Raw genomic sequence first — 19,234 nt, 5'->3', positions numbered from 1 at the left:
TTGGATAATAAAGAAGTCTAAGCATGTAAGAATTAACGTTTTCATACTGTGGTGTTGGAGAAGACTCTTGAGAGTCCTTTGGACAGCAAGGAGATCACACCAGTCAATCTTAAAGCAAATCAACCCTGAATATTCATTGCAAGGACTGATGTGGAAGCTGAAGCTCCAATACTTTGGCCACCTGGTGCAAAGAGCCAACTCATTAGAAAAGACCCTGTTGCTGGAAAGATTGAAAACAGAAGGAGAAGGGGATGACAGAGGATGAAATGGTTGGGTGGCGTCACTGACTCAGTGGATATGAGTTTTAGCAAGCTCCAGGAGATGGTGATGGACAGGGAAGCCTGGTGTGTTGCAGCCCATGGGTCACAAAGAGTGGGACACAACTGAGTGACTGTGAACAACTCTAGCTCTCACTTTCTAGGCTTCTTTCCTCACATTCCAGCTATTCTGATTACCTCCGACTCTATCTTCCAGTCCTTCATGCCAGAAAGTCTGTTAGTGCTCATTTTGAATCTTAAATTGAAGAAAGTAGGGAAAACCACTAGATCATTCAGGTATGACCTAAATCAAATCCTTTGTTATTATACAGTGGAAGTGACAAATAGATTCAAGGGATTAGATCTGATAGACAGAGTGCCTGAAGAACTATGGACGGAGGTTCATGACATTGCACAGGAGGCAGTGATCAAGACCATTCCCAAGAAAAAGAAACGCAAAAAGGCAAAATGGTTGTCTGATAAGGTCTTACAAATAGCTGAGAAAAGAAGAGCAGTGAAGGCAAAGGAGAAAAGGAAAGATAAAAGCATTTGAATAAAGAGTTCCAAAGAACAGCAAGGAGAGATACAAAAGCCTTCTTCAGTGATCAGTGCAAAGAAATAGAGGAAAACAATAGAATGGGAAAGACTAGAGATCTCTTCAAGAAAATTAGAGATACCAAGGGAATATTTCATGCAAGATGGGCTCGATAAAGGACAGAAATGGTATGGACCTAACAGAAGCAGAAGATATTTAGAAGAGGTGGCAGGTATACACAGAAGAACTATATAAAAAAGATCTTCATGACCCAGATAACCACGAAGGAGTGATCACTAACCTAGAGCCAGATATCCTGGGATGCAAAGTCAAGTAGACCTTAGGAAGCATCACTATGAACAAAGCTAGTGGAGGTCATGGAATTCCAGTTGAGCTATTTCAAATCCTAAAAGACAATGCTGTGAAAGTGCTGCACTCAATATGCCAACAGATTTGGAAAACTCAGCAGTGGCCACAGGACTGGAAAAGGTCAATTTTCATTTCAATCCCAAAGAAAGGTAATGCCAAAGAATCTTTAAACTATCATACAATTGCACTCATCTTACATGCTAACAAAGTAATGTTCAAAATTCTCCAAGCCAGGCTTCAACAGTATGTGAGATGTGAGCTTCCAGATAATCAAGCTTGCTTTAGAAAAGGCAGAGGAACCAGAGATCAAATTGCCAGCATCCATTGGATCATTGAAAAAACACAAGAGTTCCAGAAACGCATGAACTTCTGCTTTATTGACTATGCAAAAGCTTTTGACTGTGTGGATCACAATAAACTGTGAAAAAATTCTTGAAGTGACCAGAATACCAGACCACCTGACCTGCCTCCTGAGAAATCTGTATGCAGGCCAAGAAGCAACAGTTAGAAAAGGGCATGGAACAACTGACTGGTTCCAAATAGGAAAGGTGTACATCAAGGCTGTATATTGTCACCCTGTTTATTTAACTTATATACAGAATATATCAGGTGAAATGCCTAGCTAGATGAAGCACAAGCTGGAATCAAGATTTCCGTGTAAATATCAATAACCTCAGATATGCAGATGACACCACCCTTATGGCAGAAGTTGAAGAAGAACTAAAGAACTTGTTGAAAGTGAAAGATAATGAAAAATTTAGCTTAATAGTCAACATTCAGAAAACAAAGATCATGGCATCCAGTCCCATCACTTCATGGGAAGTAGATTGGGAAACAATGGAAACAGTGAGAAACTTTATTTTGGGGGGCTCCAAAATCACTGCAGATGGTGACTGCAGCCCTGTAATTAAAAGACACTTGCTCCTTGGAAGAAAAGCTATGACCAACCTAGACAGCTTATTAAAAAGCAGAGACATTACTTTGCCAACAAAAGTCCATCTAGTCAAAGCTATGGTTTTTCCAGTAGTCATGTATGGATGTGATAGTTGGAATATAAAGAAAGCTGAGCGCTGAAGAATTGATGCTTTTGAGCTGTGGTGTTGGAGAAGACTCTTGAGAGTCCCGTGGACTGCAAGGAGATTGAACCAGGGCATCCTAAAGGAAATCACTCCTGAATATTCATTGGAAGAACTGATGCTGAAGCTGAAGCTCCAATACTTTGGCCACCTGATGAGAAGAACTGACTTATTGGTAAAGACCCTGATGCTGAGGAAGATTTAAGGCAGGAGGAAAAGGGGACGACAGATGATGAAATGGTTGGACAGCATCACTGACCCAGTGGACATAGTTTGAGCAAGCTCTTGGAGTTGGTGATGGACAAGGGAAGCCTGGCATGCTGCAGTCCATGGTGTTGCAAATATTCAGACACAACTGAGTGACTGAACTGAACTGAACTGGAATCTTACTCTTTTCACAAACAGTGCTAGCTGTGTTCTTCATTCAAACCAAAACTCTATCAGAGAGTAATCATCTTGTGTACTTACATTCTCCCTAGTGCTGAATGCATTCTAGATGTGTCTGCTTACCCTGTCTCTACTGTCTTCAAGTAGTTTCTCTTTGTATTTCTTCCAGAGTTTGTAATTGTTATCTTCAAGAGGTTTAACAGACCAAGTTCTGAACTCCTTTAGATGAGAAGCAAAATTTCTACTTGCCTTTACATTTACATCTACTTGCCCAAACATTTTAATAAAATATTTTATGCAATTTAAATACGTTTTTATCTAATTAGTTGAAATTATCTAATTTAAACTGAATCATCCAGTTGAAAATTGATACAGGTAATATAAAATTATATTCAGTGTCTTAAGAAAAAAAATGTAGTTTGAGACATTATGTGCCTACAAATTATTGAAAGTTTGAAATAATCAAGAGTCTGTCACTGGAATTAGTGACTGAAGAACACTTGACCATTAGCTGAAATCTACAGGTCAAGAAAATGCTGCTTCTGTTGGTGTAACTGTTTTACAGTCTTCTCAAAGCACTCACAAAAATAGGGAGCAGAAACTTAGTCTAACTCCTGCAGGAAACTCTCAGCACTCAGGTTCTTAATAGTTTGCCTCTCTATATAATCAAGATGAAAGAAAGATGACCTCAACTTTGCCTTCCACTTTACTATCATGAGGAAAACCAAGAAAAGAATGAAACTGAAATAAAGGTCAAAGGAGAACTAAGAAAAGAGATAAATTAAGCCTACGGCAATGCCATAGTTTATGATTCACAATTTGCCTGCAACTCATCATTTGATATTCAGATGGTTTTTCAGATATTGGAGTGATGAATTGAATTTCTTTTATCTGCTGAATCTTATATAATGATTTTTTTCACTTTTTGCAATACGATAGACAAAAATTATCCTGGAACCATTTCAAGTATACTAGTTAATGGACAAACCCTACTTTCTCCATTTCATACCATATATTGGTTGAAAATTTCTGTGAAATCAATCACACATTGTTCCAACTTCTATCTAGAAAGCATCTTGATTAAATTAGATATTTAGCTGTGTGCAACTGACAATCCTTTGAATAGTACAGAGTTTTAAGACTTTCATCTTTATTTTTCCCCTCTGCTATTTGGATGGTTATGGTGGTTTAGTCACTAAATCATGTTCGACTCTTGCGACTCCAGGGACTGTAGCCTTCCAGGTTCCTCTGTCCATGGGATTCTCTAGGCAAGAATACTGGAGTGGGTTGCCATTTCCTTCTCCAGGGATTTTTCCCAATCCAGGAATTGAACCCAGGTCTCCTGCATTGCAGGTAGATTCTTTACCTACTGAGCTATGAGGGAAGCCTTTTGGATAAAGAGAAGCTATTTGGATAAAGCCAGCTTATTGCAAAAGAGACCTAGCAAGAGTGTGAAGCTGAGTTAAGTGAAAGACAGAAAGAGAAAAACTATTCATTTATTCAACAAATATGTATTGAATGCTTACTATAAATCAGGCAATATCCTAGAGATGGGCTAAGAATTTAGCAAAACAGGAAAAAATTCCCCATGGAGGTTGAAATAGAGATGTAAATGAAAAGTATATATATAATCTTGCTGCTGCTGCTGCTAAGTCACTTCAATCCTGTCCAACTCTGCAAACCCATAGACAGCAACCCACGAGGCTCCCCCATCCCTGGGATTCTCCAGGCAAGAACACTGGAGTGGGTTGCCATTTCCTTCTCCAATGCAGGAAAGTGAAAAGTGAAAGTGAAGTCGCTGAGTCTTGTCCGACTCTTAGCGACCCCATGAACTGCGGCCCACCAGGTTCCTCCGTCCGTGAGATTTTCCAGGCAAGAGTACTGGAGTGGGGTACCACTGCCTTCTCCATATATAATCTTAAATACACATAAAAATATGTGTTAAAGAGAAAAGGCAAATTATAGATGAAGATGTTTTCCAAAGGTTGACCTCTGAGTCAAGACTCAGCATACTGTTGTAATGCAAGTCTATGAATCGAGCCATATCTGATCAGAAATGTCTTGAACTTTCTAGTGATTTATTTATTTGCTGTGGACCATTTTCAAAGTCTTCGTTTTGGCCATGAGGGATGTGGAATCTTAGCCCCCTGACCAGGGATCATACTCTCAGTCCCTGCATTGGAAGGTGAAATCTTAACTATTGGACCACCCAATAATTTAAGCCAATAGATGCCCTTTCCTTATGCTGGGTTATATTGTGCTTCATTTACATGAAAATCAAAGCTACTGACTAACATGACACAGTCTTTTAATAATTTTTAAGATTTCTTCTTTACATTTTCATCTCCATATCTATCTTCCTTTATGTGCAGAGTATGTTTTGTGTATCAGTCTTCGCTTGTGGCTCAGACATAAAGTATCTGCCTGTAACACAGGATACTCAGGTTCAGTCCCTCTGTAGGGAAGATCCCCTGGAGAAGGAAATGGGTACCCACTCCAGTATTCTTGGGTAGAGCATTCCATGGACAGAGAGTCTGGTGGGTCATAGTCCATGGGGTGACAAAAAGTCAGACAACTGAGGGACTAACACTTTTATTTTCACTAGGTTCTCCAGAGAAACACAACCAATAGATTATATTCACATATGTTCTAGTCACAGAAATTGGTTCATACAGTTATAGAGATTATCCTACATCCACAACTGTGTCAAGAAGTGATTCTAGAAATGTGACTAACTACAGTATTTTTTCAGATTTATTTCTGCACTGATACCTTAGAGGTCTTTGAACAGATTTTTTTAAAGGTTTATGCTGAGGACTTGGCCTGCACCCCATGGGGAATTATTTGCTTGGGAAGATACACTGAGCAGACAAGATGGCAAAGAAACCCAGGAATTCTGCCACTATTAGGCAGAACTGTTGTGCACATTTGAAAACTGTTGGAAGAAGCAGTAGTCATTGTTATAGCTCTGTTGGTACCTCTGAAAATGGTATAGCTGGAAATAAGGACTCTGAGTCAGTAATCATCTCACTTGGGAGCTTCTGCTCATTTGAGGACAGCTGCTAGGGAGTTCTATCAGCTACATCTCAACCAAGAACTACTGACAGGAACTGCAATAGAGTCAAGTGGGAGAAGACTTCGATGCTAAGTGCCTGAAATCTTTTCTGACCTCCCATTGTGAGTCACACATGTGAGAGAGAGGGTGAATTTTTCTTCATTATCTCACAGAAGATGAAGAATAATGATTTCTAGAAAATCTAAAAAGTCTAGAAATTGTGATGGCTGAGTCCAGCAACAGAAAACTTGACTTTAACTTCATTTCAAATACAGGATATGAAAACAATGGCATATGTGTGTACAGCAGGCGATTATGTGTTTTTTTCTTCTCTCACCTGCCTTGGGTCTATTCAACAGAGAATTGTGAGAAAGAACGAGGATAATTAGGGGACTGGCCAAACCCTCTAGGATGCTACCCAAGATTTTTGCATCCTATTCCCTATCCTTGAGGCAGACACTTGATTGGAGATCTTTTCATCTCCATCAAGCTTGGAAGAAGTGAAGTATTGCCTCTATGGCCCACATCTAAACAGTCCATGGCTATCCTTCAGTCCTCAAACCAGCTCTTTGCCTCTGTTCTTCAAAGTCTCAGTTTTACTAGCTATGATATCACCCTTTCTCATCCCTCACATTATGTGTTCCTATGCCCCTCTCCTTGGTGCAGAAACTGAATTTATAGAGTTCAGATGAAACCAGACTAAAAAGGATAACTTTGCTTCTTTATTTGCAATGATAAAGCAGGCTTTATTTGTCTTGGTGAAGTCCAAGGAGGAAAAGGGTTTTCTTTCTTACCTAATGACCTCAGAAAATTCAGTCCTGTGTTACCTATTGTAATATGGGTTTTCTATATTTACATCTCTTTTCTTAATTTGCAACAATTTTCAGCTTCTAATGAGCTATCAGGCAACCTGGGACTAATTGCCAGCTAATTGCCAGTATTAACCTTCTCCTGTGTCCTTTTTAGCCTGTTGGACCTGAGAGATTTAGGATCCACGTTGTTTTCTACATCCTGTTTACTCATTGAAAAGACTGGAACTTTGCCAAAGTTAATGCTGCAATAATGGATCCCTGGAGCTTGGGAAAGTATAAACATAAACCAGCATGCTAGGCCCACAACTAATAAGAGACAAAAGAAAAGTTCTTCAGTGATGCTTTAGGGGATACTTTTCATAATTCTCAGCAGAGGAGGTAGGAACACAGTTTGGAGGTATTGAGATGTCAGAAGTAGAAAGAGAATAGAATCATTTAAAAATAGAAATGATTGTAGTAATATTAGTTTTTGAGTCTTATTTTTATTAGATTGTTAGGTTTCACTGATTTCTAATAGCTTTGTGCTAGGAAACATAGAGAAACAGGCCCTGTTGGGTTATTTTATGTGGAAAATTGAGTAAAATTAGTGTTGGGTATAGTGATAGAGAGGTCTCCAATGATAATTTCAGAAATGTTCTAATCATCCTGTGAGTTTTAGTCTATCTATGAGTGATGGTTAAAAAGAGCATGTAGGGAAATCAAGGCACAAATACACAAGGTAGACATAAAAGTTGGAGAATAATATAAGGCTGTGGGGTGATAAATAGAGCATCACCAATGAATTGTAGTAGGCACAGGAATGGCTATAAATAAGTGCCATAGAATATGCTCCCCTAGTCCGTGGAACTTACTTCCTTTCTATCAGCCATCTCTGAAAGACTGATTCCTTTTGAAAGTCTTTTCTGGGTAATTGAAAAATAAAGGACAGAAACTGCTAATTCCTTATAAAAATGAATTTTCAACATTTAGTTCATTCAATGTCCATTCTCAAACATCACATGAAACTATTCTCTGGTGACAGTGGTATATTAAAAAAAAATCTAACAGAGAATGAAGGAGTAAAGGAAGTATAACTGACTTATTTTTCCTTACAGACTTTCTACTGTCTTTAGCTCTCACACTTCTAACATTCTGTGGACACATAATCTACTGCATAAGACTCATAAATGGGAACTGAGGAGATAAAATAAATTACATTGTTCAGGGAATAACATGGTGGTTTGTTTTGTTAGATATCTAATTATGCATGAAAGTATTTGGAAAAAACAGAGTTTTAGTAAGAGTAGTAATAATAATAATAATAAAAGCAATGGTAGGGTATCAGGAGACCTTGGGTCTGGTTAATGTTCTATAACTTCTTGGTTGTGTGACACATTAACACAATTATAACTTTGCAGTGTGATCTGATAGATTGTGAGCTAAATCTCTGTTCCCAGATTCTCCAAATAAGGTTTAAAATTCCATCATCTCTTTCATGACTTTACATTATGCCTTTAGCAGATGCCATCTTTAAAAAAATAAAATGTTTAGTCATCAATTCATTAAACAAATAGTTCTTAAGTATCAATTTGTATTTATGTTATGGGAAATATAAAACTGCTCCTAAGGCATTCACACTCTGATATATGAGAAAGTGGAGGCTGCTACTTTCATGATACATCTCATACACAATAGAAAGTCACTAAACTAAGAGAAGGGAAAGTTCATGTCCCTCTTACCATTGGAGACAAGAGTAGTCAGAGGTCACACCTTCTATCTAAGTTTCAAAAATGAATAGAAAGTGCATAACGTTTTCCAGGTGAAGGGGAAAGTACGAGTAAAAACACAGAGGTGAGATACTGCAAGATGAGAAGACACAGTCTTGCTGTTTGTTGAAGAAGGCAAAGTGGTTTACAATTATTTCAGTTAAGAACAGTACTCAACCTAAGATAGATATAATTTAAAAATAGATATGTAGTAACTAGATATATTAATTTAATTATCAATAAATTAACACATTAATGAATGGATAAACCGATGAAAGTGATGACTTGTCTACTCAGTGTGCATGCTCTGTCACTAAGTCATGTCCGATTCTTTGGGACCCCATGAACTCTAGCCTGCCAAGATCCTCTGTCCGTGGGATTTACCAGGAAATCATTCTGAAGTGGGTTGCCATTTCCTTCTCCAGGGGAATCTTCCTGACCCAGGTATCAAACCTGCATCTCCTTCATGACACATGTATTCTTTACCACTCTGCCACCAAAGAAGCCCTGTCTACTTAGAGAGCATATCAAGTCTACCTATTAGCCTACGGGTCACTCTGCTACAGTCAGGTAGAAAAATGAAACATACTTTTGCTTCTCTTGAAATGAGAGAATGTGAAGAGAAAATATTCAAAGATGGTATAGATTAAGAAATATACCTTGAAAATGTAGGATCGACAGCTGGTCTCTGCAACTGAGCTACTTTAGGTAGAAGTTTTTCTTTTTGTATTCTTCTTTTGTGCCTTATATTTTCAACTATTTGGTTGCTTTGATCTTTTTATTACTTTAAAAATTCAAACTTGATTTTAGTTGAATTGTCAAAAGGATTTTCTCATCATTTAGTTAGGAGAAATTGGAGAAGCTGAAACTCCTTGAGGCCAGGTGCACCCAACGCAATATTGAGTTCTGTTGGAAATCCGGGTAAAATGTGAGTAGACACAATGGCTCATATTGAAGTAAGGTCCGATGTGTTTGATTTATTGTCTTTTGAAGTTTGAAACTACAATTAGAGAAGAATCAGAGAATTATCTTGGCAGAATGGTAGGTATTTAGTAATATCAATGGCCAACCTGACTGTAATAACTTTGTGTTTCTCTAGAGTCACTTAAATATACTAAAATCCCATCCAACTCTCTTCTATTAAGTGTTTGAAATTGATTGATTAAGGGGAAAAGATGTACTTAAGTCAATACAATATTGTCTCTGTAAATGCATGCAAATATGAATTGGGTATGCATGTTGGTCTGGTAGTTGTTTTTTTTTTTTAATAAAATAATAGGATTAAAAACTAAAACCTGAAGTAGATATATGTTTAAAGTATCTCCACAAGGAAGCTTAAGAAAAACTAACACTACTACCTGAAAATTAAATAACATGTAGCAGAGGCTGACATTTACTAGAAGTTTACAGTGTGCATGTGCTCTGCTCAGTGCTTTAATTTTCATAAGAAAACTAGGAAAGAGGTATTATTAGTATTTTATGTTACACATTAAAAAGCTGAAGCACAAAAAATTACACTGATAATAAATGATAGAGTTAGGCTGACATGCAGGAAGTTTCAGACATTTCCATTCCCTAATTGCTATTTGAAGTAGGGAGTGTGAAAATAATTCCCTAGACTTAAACACTAAGAAAGATGCAGAAATATCACTGGAAATATGTACTCTTGAGTTTTGGAAAGAATTCCATGAATTGACATAGTCCATTGGGCATTTCCTACTAGCATCAGTCCTTATCCCTTCTCCTATTTCTTGTTCCTCAATCTATAGTGGAACTAACTATCTCCACCTTTCATGGCAAACACTGTTTCTTCATTTTTGTCCTCTGTAGATCAATCTTGGGGAACAAGTCAACCAAGCTAATTATTCCTCTGTCACAGAGTTCCTATTGATGGGATTCTCCAACCTTGGAAAAATCCAGTTCATCCTCTTTGCTGTTTTTTCTGTGCCTGTATCTAATTATCCTGTGTGGAAACATCACCATTGCCACTGTCATCTGACTGGATTTCAGCCTCCACATACCCATGCATTTCTTCCTAGGGATCCTTTCCATCTCTGAGACATGCTATACCTTTGTCATTCTGCCCAAGATGCTCATAAATCTGTCGTCTCTGTTCAGAACAATCTCATTTATTAACTGTGCCACTCAGATAGTTTTCTTCCTTGGTTTTGCTGTCACTAATTGCATGCTACTGGGAATCATGGGTTATGACCGCTTTGTTGTCATCTGTCATCCACTTTGGTACTCTATCCTTATGAGCTGGCAAGTCTGTGGACAGTTGGCAGCCACTTGTGCTGTAATTGTTTTTTTGTTGTTGTTGTTTTCATTGATAGGCTTCCTCTTAGTTTTTTGAACTACCTTTCTGTCCCAGCAAGATTAACCATTACTTCTGTGGCATCTCACCAGTTATCTGCCTTGTCTGTACTGATTCCTATAATGAACTCATCATCTTCATTGGTGGAGTTTTAGCATTCATGGTCCCTATGACTTTTATCTGCATCTCTTATGGCTTCATTGTTCATACGATCCTGAGGATCCCATCAGTTGAAGGCAAGAGAAAAGCCTTCTCCACTTGTGCCTCACATCTTACCGTAGTCATTGTCTACTATGGCTGTGCCTCCTTTGTCTACCTGGGGCTGTCATCGAAGTACTCATCCAGCAAAGATAGACTTGTGACAGTGACCTACACAGTTGCAGCTCCATTGTTGAACCCCCTGGTGTCTAGCCTAAGGAAGAAAGATGTCCAGATGGCCATTTGAAAAGTGATTGGCAGAAGAGGATTTTATTCTGAAGCTCTGTAATGAGAATACTTCGTATCTACAAAATACTCTTTTCTGAGGATATACCAATAACTGTAAAAGTGATGACAATGTTGTCTTTCATTCACATAGCACTTTATAACCTCATAGTGAAAGCTTCTCCATGGTATTAATTTGATAGGTTTGGTGAAGTGCAATCTTAAACTTGGGGGTAATTATTAATACTATACATATTTGAAATGCTCTTAAACTTGAACAGAGAAGTATATTTTAAATTAATTTTATTGGAATATAGTTGTTTCCCAATGTTTCTACTATACCAAAAATTGAATAAGCTGTATGTATACTTAGGTAAGAATAATTTTAGTCTCTTCCAGGAAGGATAAGTAACATACTGTGAATGGTAATTCAATATAGAAGGTTCAGTCATTACAAATTTTCAAGTTTAGAAAAACTTCAACAGGACTCTTCACAAAAAAATCGTTAAGAAAATGGAATAAATCTAGTTGAAATTTAATATAACCATGAGTTATCAGTGTTGAAAAGGACCCAAGTGTATCACTTCCAATTGCTCTGTCGTTGCAGGGATCTTACCTACAGTATTTCTGCCTCTAGTTTAACCACTGTTAAATATCACTGTTATAAAGCTCCACTTTTATATACTGTCCTCCTTTTCATTACATATATTATTTCTGGAGATGAATATCCTGTATATAATTTTTCACTTCCACAGCAGCAATTTAAATATTTGAAGATGAATAATGTATGCTTTCCCTAAAACACCTTTAACCTAGCTGATAAATCCTGGTTATTTTTCTCTGGATTATTCTCAAGGTACTTTTCATTTCATTAACAGTATTCTTTGATAGAGTCACCAGGAAATGGGTATAATAATCCAGGTGACTTTGGATAATCCTCTCCCTAATCCTTAAAGTTAATTTTATATTAATACATCGAGTTTCTTCCCTATAATTTTTCTATAAATTCTATTACATGTGTATTCTTTTCTGACCCTTATGTTTTTCAGACTAAAGGATTATATGTTATATATCCACAGTCCTTTAATTTTAAAGCATATTTTGATCAGTTTTGCTTAGCTGGATATTTATTTTTCAATTATCACTAATCTTCTGTTCTCTGAAGAAGGTATTGTGCATATTCACACTTCCATTTAAAACAATTAACTGTTCTCCCCTCCCACGGCCCTCTCTGTCACTCTTTCCAAACACAATGTTACCTGATATTATTGCATCATACTTTAGAGGAAATGTAAGGTATAAACCAAAACACCCTCTTTTTTTGTCACTGCATTTGTAAATATACTTGTACCACAATTATTTTAATATTTTTCTTAATTCCTGTTGCAGTAGAAACAGTTCTTTTTAGCTTTCTCAAATACCTCTTCCTTTTCAAATTATCTGAATTTTGTCTATTTATTACTTATCAGTGTTCCCTGAGTCCCTCTCCATGCAATTAGGTTTTCATTTTTTTAATCTTAGAAACAAGAATTGATAACTTGAAATTATGCAAATATATTTAAAATGTGAATGCATCTACATTTTTCAGATTGGGCATTTTGGGGCCAGTTATGCCAGATCATACACACCCTCATATATATATGTATGTGTGTGTGTATATATATATATATATATATATATATATATATATATATAAAGCTAGAGGAATGCAAAATAATTGATCATTTGAGTGGATCAATCCAGTCCCAAGTTAAAGACATTTTTACTTCCCTCTGGTTTTGTAGTATGTGTGTGCTTAGTTGCTCAGTCGTGTTCAACTCTTTGCAATGTCATAGACTGTAGTCTGCAAGGCTCCTCTGTTCATGGGATTCTCCAGGTAAGAATACTGGAGTTGATAGCATTCCATTCTCCAGGGAATCTTCCCAACCCAAGGATCAAACCTGTGTCTTCTGCAGTGCAGGCAGATTATTTACTGTCTGAGCCACCAGTACATATATCAACATGCTAGTAAAGTTATCTTTGTTTTAAAAGACCTATATATAGAAAACTATAAAACACTGGTGAAAGAAATCAAAGATGACACAAATAGATGGAGAAATATACTATGTTCATGGATCAGAAGAATCAGTATAGTGAAAATGAGTATACTACCCAAAGCAATCTATAGATTCAATGCAATCCCTATCAAGCTACCAATGGTATTTTTCACAGAACTAGAACAAATACTTTTACAATTTGTATGGAAATACAAAAAACCTTGAATAACCTATGCAATATTGAGAAAGAATAATGGAACTGGAGGAATCAACCTGCCTGACTTCAGGCTCTACTACAAAACTACAGTCAAGGTAGTATAGTACTGGCACAAAGACAGAAATATAGATCAATGGAACAAAATAGAAAGCCAGGAGATAAATCCATGCACCTATGGACACCTTATCTTTGACAAAGGTGGCAAGAATATACAATGGAGAAAAGACAATCTCTTTAACAAGTGATGCTGCGAAAACTGGCCAACCACCTGTAAAAGGATGAAACTAGAACACTTTCTAACACCATACACAAAAATAAACTCAAAATGGATTAAAGATCTAAATGTAAGACCAGAAACTATAAAACTCTTAGAGGAAAACATAGGCAAAACACTCTCCGACATAAATCACAGGAGGATCCTCTATGACCCATAAACAATGGGACCTAATTAAACTTAAAAGCTTTTGCACAATGGAGGAAACTATAAGCAAGATGAAAAGACAGCCTTCAGAATGGGAGAAAATAATAGCAAATGAAGCAATTGACAAAGAATTAATCTAAAAAATATATAAGCAACTCCTGCAGCTCAATTCCAGAAAAATAAGTGACCCAATCAAAAAATGGGCCAAAGAACTAAACAGACATTTCTGCAAAGAAGACATACAATGACTAACATATGAAAAGATGCTCAACATCACTCATTATCAGAGAAATGCAAACCAAAACCACAATGAAGTACCATCTCATGCCGGTCAGAGTCAGTTCAATTCAGTTCAGTCGCTCAGTCTCGTCTGACTCTTTGTGACCCCATGGACGGCAGCACACCAGGATTCCCTGTCCATCACCAATTCCCGGAGCTTACTCAAACTCATGTCTGTTGAGTCAGTGGTGCCATTCAACCATCTCATCCTCTGTCATCCCCTCCCCCTCCCACCTTTAAAAAGTCTATAAACAATAAATGCTGGAGAGGGTGTAAAGAAAAGGGAAAACTCTAATACTGTTGGTGGGAATGCAAATTAGTATGACCACTATGGAGAACAGTGTGGAGATTACTTAAGAAACTGGAAATAGAACTGCCAAACAACCCAGCAATCGCACTGCTGGGCATACACACTGAGGAAACCAGAACTGAAAGAGACACATGTACCACAATGTTCATCAAAGCACTGTTTACAATAGCTAGGACATGGAAGCAACCTAGATGGCCATTGGCAGATGAATTGATAAGAAAGCTGTGGTACATATACACAATGGAATGTTACTCAGCTATTAAAAAGAACACATTTGAATCAATTCTAATGAGGTGGATGAAACTGGAGCCTATTATACAGAGTGAAGCAAGTCAGAAAGAAAAAAACCAATACAGTATATTAATGCATGTATATATATATATATATATATATATATATATATATATATATATATGGAATTTGACTGGAATGCGAAAGTAGGAAGTCAAGAAACACCTGGAGTAACAGGCAAATTTGGCCTTGGAATACGGAATGAAGCAGGGCAAAGACTAATAGAGTTTTGCCAAGAAAATGCACTGGTCATAACAAACTCCCTCTTCCAACAACACAAGAGAAGACTCTATACATGGACATCACCAACACCAAAATCAGACTGATTATATTCTTTGCAGCCAAAGATGGAGAGGCTCTATACAGTCAGCAAAAACAAGACCAGGAGCTGACTGTGGCTCAGACCATGAACCCCTTATTGCCAAATTCAGACTTAAATTGAAGAAAGTAGGGAAAACCACTAGACCATTCAGGTATGACCTAAATAAAATCCCTTATGATTATACAGTGGAAGTGAGAAATAGATTTAAGGGCCTAGATCTGATAGATAGAGTGCCTGATGAACCATGGAATGAGGTTCGTGACATTGTACAGGAGACAGGAATCAAGACCATCCCCATGGAAAAGAAATGCAAAAAAGCAAAATGGCTTTTGCTATCTAGGTTATATCTGGGGAGGCCTTACAAATAGCTGTGAAAGAAGAGAAGTGAAAAGCAAAGGAGAAAAGGAAAGATATAAACATCTGAATGCAGAGTTCCAAAGAATAGCAAGAAGAGATAAGAAAGCCTTCTTCAGCAATCAATGCAAAGAAATAGAGGAAAACAACAGAATGGGAACGACTAGAGATCTCTTCAAGAAAATTAAAGATACCAAGGGAATATTTCATGCAAAGATGGGCTCGATAAAGGACAGAAATGGTGTGGACCTAACAGAAGCAGAAGATATTAAGAAGAGATGGCAAGAATACACAGAAGAACTGTACAAAAAAGATATTCACGACCCAGATAATCATGATGGTGTGATAACTGACCTAGAGCCAGACATCCTGGAATGTGAAGTCAAGTGGGCCTTACAAAGCATCACTACAAACAAAGATAGTGAATGTGATGGAATTCCAGTTGAGCTATTTCAAATCCTGAAAGATGATGCTGTGAAAGTGCTGCACTCAATATGCCAGCAAATTTGGAAAACTCAGCAGTGGCCACAGGACTGGAAAAGGTCAATTTTCATTCCAATCCCAAAGAAAGGCAATGCCAAAGAATGCTCAAACTACCGCACAGTTGCACTCATCTCACACACTAGTAAAGTAATGCTCAAAATTCTCCAAGCCAGTCTTCAGCAATATGTGAACCGTGAAATTCCTGATGTTCAAGCCAGATTTAGAAAAGGCAGATCAAACTGCCAACATCCAATGGATCATGGAAAAAGCAAGAGAGTTCCAGAAAAACATCTATTTCTGCTTTATTGACTATGCCAAAGCCTTTGACTGTGTAGGTCACAATAAACGGTGGAAAATTCTGAAAGAGATGGGAATACCAGACCACCTGACCTGCCTCTTGAGAAATTTGTATGCAGGTCAGGAAGCAACAGTTAGAACTGGACATGGGACAACAGACTGGTTCCAAATAGGAAAAGGAGTACGTCAAGGCTGTATATTGTCACCCTGTTTATTTAACTTCTATGCAGAGTACATCATTAGAAACGCTGGACTGGAAGAAGCACAAGTTGGAATCAAGATTGCCGGGAGAAATACCAGTAACCTCAGATATGCAGATGACAGCACCCTTATGGCGGAAAGTGAAGAGGAACTAAAAAGCCTCTTGATGAAAGTGAAAGTGGAAAATGAAAAAGTTGGCTTAAAGCTTAACATTCAGAAAACAAAGATCATGGCATCTGGTCCCATCACTTCATGGGAAATAGATGGGGAAACAGTGGAAACAATGTCAGACTTTATTTTTTTTTGGGCTCCAAAATCACTGCAGAAGGTGACTGCAGCCATGAAATTAAAAGACGCTTCCTCCTTGGAAGGAAAGTTATGACCAACCTAGAATGCATATTCAAAAGCAGAGACATTACTTTGCCAACAAAGGTTCGTCTAGTCAAGGCTATGGTTTTTCCAGTGGTCATGTATGAATGTGAGAGTTGGACTGTGAAGAAGGCTGAGCACCAAAGAATTGGTGCTTTTGAACTGTGGTGTTGGAGAAGACTCTTGAGAGTCCCTTGGACTGCAAGGAGATCCAACCAGTCCATTTTGAAGGAGATCAGCCCTGGGATTTCTTTGGAAGGAATGATGCTAAAGCTGAAACTCCAGTACTTTGGCCACCTCATGCGAAGAGTTGACTCATTGGAAAAGACTCTGATGCTGGGAGGGATTGGGGGCAGGAGGAGAAGGGGATGACAGAGGATGAGATGGCTGGATGGCATCACTGACACGATGGAGCTGAGTCTGAGTGAACTCTTGGAGTTGGTGATGGACAGGGAGGCCTGGCGTGCTGCAATTCATGGGGTCGCAAAGAGTCGGACACGACTGAGTGACTGAACTGAACTGAACTGAATGATGACCCTATATGTGAGACAGCAAAAGAGACACAGATATAGAGAACAGATTTTTGGACTCTGTGGGAGAAGGCTAGGGTGGGATGATTTGAGAGAACAGTATTGAAACATGTATATTATCATATGTGAAACAGATCTCCAGTCCAAGGTCGATGCATGAGACAGGACGCTCAGGGACAGTGCACTGAGATGACGCAGAGGGATGGAATGGGGAGGGAGGTGGGAGGAGGATTCAGGATGGGGGACACATGTACACCCATGGTTGATTCATGTCAATGTATGGCAAAACCAGTACAATATTGTAAAGTAATTAGCCTCCAATTAAAATGAATTAATTAATTTTTAAAAAGTTATATTTGTTTTGCTGTTGTTTGCAATTTTTAGTTGATTTTTATTTATTATTTATCTTGAGGGTTTTTTTTTTGGTATGTGTGTGTGTTGTGCACTTAATATTTTCATAACATGAAAAAAATAAAACCTAGAAATGAATAATGGCACTTCCTTATATTGTGCTCCCGTAGTGCTTGGGTGCCTTATTGTAAACAATTCTCAAGAACTATCAATATAACATCTTTGACATGCAATATTCCCATAGAGAAAAGAAAAGTCTTATTCCATATTGGATCTGCTCCTTTCACTTTAACCTTTGTATTCTATTGCTTTTGCTACAAATTAATCACCAAAGGGATGTTACCTACTAGCTTAAATTGTATAAAATGGCCCATCGCTGGGAGCCCTGCCTTCCCTGTAACAAGCATTAAGTTAAAATACCTTTGTTCAGCTCACAGGAAACTTCCTGACAAGGCCCACCTGCAAATCACTGAAGGAAGGAAGAAATTAACACAGTGTAGAACAAGGAATTTACCCCCCTCCCCTTTTAGTAAAAGAAACTTGATTCTAGCTCAGGCGAGCTGGTTCTTTGGGACACAAGTGCATCATCTTCTCATTCTGCTGACTTTGTGAATAAAGTCTCTATTCCTGCACCAGCTTTTCTCAAATTTATTGGCCTATTGTATAGTGGAGATTCCCAGGTGGCTCAGTGGGTAAAGAATCTGCCTGCAGTCGGAGATGCTGATTCAATCTGTTGTTTGGGAAGATCTCCTGGAGGAAAGCATAGTAATCCACTCCTGTATTCTCGCCAGGAGGATCCCATGGACAGACGAACTTGGCGGACTCCAGTCCATAGGGTCACAAAGAGTCATACATGAATGAAGCGACTGAGCACAAGCATAGTGAACAGTACTAGCTTGGACTCAGATTAACAGTTTATGAAGGTTTTTTTGAGTAGTAAAAAGCAGTTTTAGTATCAATATTGACAAACAAAGATGTGGGAGGAATCAACTGACTGATATTAATTTAAAAGATTGCTAAAGCCAGATTTCAGATTCTCTCAAGTATTTACTCTATTTTTATTTACTGAGTACCTGTTATATGGTGGAAGAAACAAAGATAAACATTTTTTTCTGCTTTAAAATATTGAATCTACTGTGTATTTTCCCAAACTTCTCACCCAGACAAGAATAGTGGGGTTTTTTTTTATTAAATAAATGATGCTAATAGCTATACAGTCTTTCTTTTTCTTTAGTTCCCTTCCTTACATATCTTTAAATTAAAGTATCTTATATCTAATTTAATTAATATAACAATACAGTAAATAATGACTTCATCTCTTCCTACAATGAATTAATAGGACTGGAACCCACCTCCACCTTAAAAATGGAACACTGAAAACAATATGCAAAACGTCAGTTTTCAGACACTGGGCAGCAGGCAGCGTAAGATGTGGTCCTTGACAGAAGAGAGATGATTTCTCTACCTTACAACCTGTGAGCAGTTTCCTGGGTGCATAGCACAGAATATGGACCCCAATAGCAGACCCTAGAGGAAATTGACTCTAGTTTAAAAAATGCTGAGAATGAAGTTTCTGGTGGAGAGTCCAAAAGAGAAAAGAACAGTCTCTGATTGACTGATTTAGCTAGAGGTACTTATTTTAGTCATGTAGAAAAGTAGCCGTGTCTGGGCATTAAGTTGAAGGTAAATAATTTCACAGAACACAATAAATATTACTCTGTGATTATGATGTGGTGAGAAAATTTTTTATTTTAAAATGTTTAAATACTAAAGTTAGAAGTTTAGTTACCCCAGTTTTTG

General features: G+C 37.7%; 1 pseudogene; it reads left to right on the top strand.

Annotated features, from left to right (window-relative positions):
* Positions 1-9,177: 9,177 nt before the first annotated feature.
* LOC113882752 lies at positions 9,178-11,037 on the top strand (annotated as a pseudogene).
* The last annotated feature ends 8,197 nt before the right edge of the window (positions 11,038-19,234 follow it).

Source organism: Bos indicus x Bos taurus, chromosome 3 (assembly GCF_003369695.1).
Source record: "Bos indicus x Bos taurus breed Angus x Brahman F1 hybrid chromosome 3, Bos_hybrid_MaternalHap_v2.0, whole genome shotgun sequence".
NCBI lineage: Eukaryota > Metazoa > Chordata > Mammalia > Artiodactyla > Bovidae > Bos > Bos indicus x Bos taurus.
The sequence above is the reverse complement of the archived record's forward strand: the minus strand, read 5'-3'. Positions and strand labels throughout refer to the sequence as shown.